The sequence below is a fragment of the Gordionus sp. m RMFG-2023 genome, chromosome 3, assembly GCF_954871325.1.
Source record: "Gordionus sp. m RMFG-2023 chromosome 3, tfGorSpeb1-WG-v2, whole genome shotgun sequence".
NCBI classification, from domain to species: domain Eukaryota; kingdom Metazoa; phylum Nematomorpha; class Gordioida; order Chordodea; family Parachordodidae; genus Gordionus; species Gordionus sp. m RMFG-2023.
This window is the reverse complement of record NC_088777.1, coordinates 41,498,072-41,501,014: the sequence shown is the minus strand read 5'-3', so window position 1 is coordinate 41,501,014 and position 2,943 is coordinate 41,498,072. Positions and strand designations below refer to the sequence as shown.

At 24.0% G+C, this 2,943-nt stretch overlaps 1 long non-coding RNA gene across 1 annotated transcript; it reads left to right on the top strand.

Moving 5' to 3' along the window:
• The first annotated feature begins 686 nt into the window (after positions 1–686).
• LOC135927285 (uncharacterized) lies at positions 687–1,421 on the top strand. Its single transcript, XR_010572029.1, has 5 exons — positions 687–793; positions 837–925; positions 966–1,054; positions 1,101–1,177; positions 1,227–1,421. It is a non-coding gene; the product is annotated as an uncharacterized LOC135927285 (long non-coding RNA).
• Positions 1,422–2,943: the final 1,522 nt, after the last annotated feature.

Here is a 2,943-nt window from a genome sequence, read left to right as displayed (position 1 = left end):
CTTATAATTACTATAACAATTATTGAATAAATATTATTATAATAAGAATCAATATTACTATAAAAAACTTATTTTGTCTTTTTTAAATTGTTTACTTAATAATTTTTTTAAATTTTATTTTAATATAAATTTTAATATGCTATTTTAAAATATAAATATAAATTATCAGCATTAAAAAAATTGTAAATTAAAATTAAATATTTCCGGTGGATGGGGGAATTTTTTAGGTAAATGATGCTTACTACCAAGTGAATGTATGGAAATATTTTAAATACCAATCTAATTTGCTAAATACCGACCAAAATTTATTAAAATGTAATAAGGATTTAATATATTAATACGGAATCACGTGGTCGAGTCCGGCCTTCTATATATCATCCCTCCAAGGATGGAACCACCAAGTTAGAATAAGAAAAAAAACATGATAACCCAGAAGAATAGGATAAGTAAGCCAAGCTCTTGCCTACTAGGCCATAGAGGCTTTCCAAAAATCACGATTTTTCAAATATATATTATAAATATATTTGGTAGTGCCTATCCAAATGAATAATTAACAAAATTCAAATTTGATAGATGGTATCTTAAGGTACCAAGCATCATTAACCAATTTTTTGTTTTTAAATATAGCAGCTATCATATTTGATCTATCTGTCGATCATGTTATCCTGTTTATTTTATGTACGGCGGCGAAATTTAATTAATTTTTTTTTTCAATTTCACAATTTTAAGATGAAATGAAAGAATGCTTTCCAATACGTCGCTTAATCATAATTGGATTTTTAATTATATTAACGTAATTTATTTTTAATTAATATTAATTCTTCAAAATAATATAGATTAGCGATTGCATTATTTTTTATTGAAAATAGTTTTATTGATTACACCTTAAAATGGTTTAAAAACAGGAATATACCATATACTTTAAGTAACTTTTTTTGTTTCTTCATTAAATTACATTTTTTTAGACCAAAATTATTTAAATCAAACACAATGTGATCAATTTTTGCTTCAAAAAGACTTTCCATGTTTGGAGTGTAAACTTTATCAGAATGATGTAAATTTTCTTTAAAATAAATATCTAATTATTTAATTATTAACAGTCTATTGCACCATTATGTGGTCATATGGAATATTTTCAAAAAATATATTGTAATAACACTAGCTACCATTATAAAAAGTAAATTATATATCCTTTGTTATTTCCTTAAATGATAAATATTTACAAGATGTCTTAGTCCAAAGTATCAAGAAACAAAACAATTTTGGACTTTCGAGTGTTGCATGATATTGCTATCATTCTTCACATATATATTATATAGAATTAAACAATGTCAAATTGAAGTTATAATAAATCGAAAATTTGAAAGATTACTTAATCCTATTAGCTAAATTATTTATAACACAAATTAATATGATTCATATATGGCATATATTTATTTATATCATATTTGTATACTAAATAAATAACTAGAAAAGCATTATCAAGTTTTAACCTAAATCAAATAAAATACCTTTATTATTCATATTTAACACTTATGTTGTTATACAGATACAATGAAATATTATTTATTTAAACATAATTTAGAAAGATGTTGCCCTTTCAATCAGCTCATTAAATAAATATACTAAATAATTTAATTTAAAGATTTTTATATCATAAAAAATTTACATTTTATTTTAAATAATTTAAAAATAAAAAGTGTTTTATTTGGTTGTTATAACAAAATTCACAATTGGGAGGCAAATTTAAAAAAAAACACTTGTGAAGAATTGAAAAACAAAAATCACAAATTTATCAGTAATGTCTGATAAGCAATTCTATATATGCATTAACAATATGTACTCTATATGTTAATTTTTTTAAATTAGATAACATAAAAGATGTCTTACTATCCTCATTAATTGATCATTTATAAGATAACTAACTATATTATTTCAAAAGTAGTATTTATAGTGCTTTAATATTTTGAGGGGAAAGTTTTTTGTTTTTAATATTAACACAAAATTTTGCACTTTACTTAAAAAATTTCCTTAAAATATAGGGAGAAAATATTATATTTTTTTAGATTTTATAAATAATTTAAGCCGAGTTTTTCATTAAGATCATCCACCAAAGTTTTTCATTTGACTTTATTACATTTTTATTTTTAAATTTTTCCCTATTACTATTTTTTTAAAAAAATAATCAATTTTTATTTACATAAAATTATTATAAGAATATATATATTATAATTAATTAAAAGTATCGACTATTCTCAAAAGGTTGAAATATTTTAAGTAAATTTTTTATCAGATAAAAGGAAATTCCCTAGTCTCAAGTGAAACGCCTGATTTTGAGGCCTAAGAATGGCAGAGAATTTTGTATTTTTTAATTTGGCTTGGGTCAATAATTTCATGTTTGCGTTAAAGTACAGTTGGGTAACTAATATTTTAAGCCTCAACAACTTTGGTCTTAAGGTTTTTCTTAAAAATATAGCAGTTCATATTTGAACTTATGATTTAAAAAGCCTTAAAGTTAGCAGATTTTATATGCCTTTGTAGATTGAGCCGAATTAGCCGTTAACCATTACCAAACTATAGCTACAAGGAAATGGTGAGACACAAGTAAAATCCGATATTAAAGATTTACTGAGAGCTCAAGGAATTGCCATTCATTAGTTCATAATCCCTCTCGGGAAATAGATATGTGGGCTCAAGATAGTGTTGTTAAACGGCTCATTTTGAGCCGATTTTAAAAAACGGCTAACTCGATATTGTAACCAAAAAAATATTGCCTAAGCCTCTAGATTTCGCTAATAGCTGTTCAGACCTTTATTCCTTCTACAAACAAAATCTTCAGGCTTGCGTAATATTATTCAAGATGAAATATTGAGTTAGCAGTTTTTAAAAATCGGCTCAAAACGAGCCGTTTAACCACACTAGCTCAGGATAGTTAGATATGTG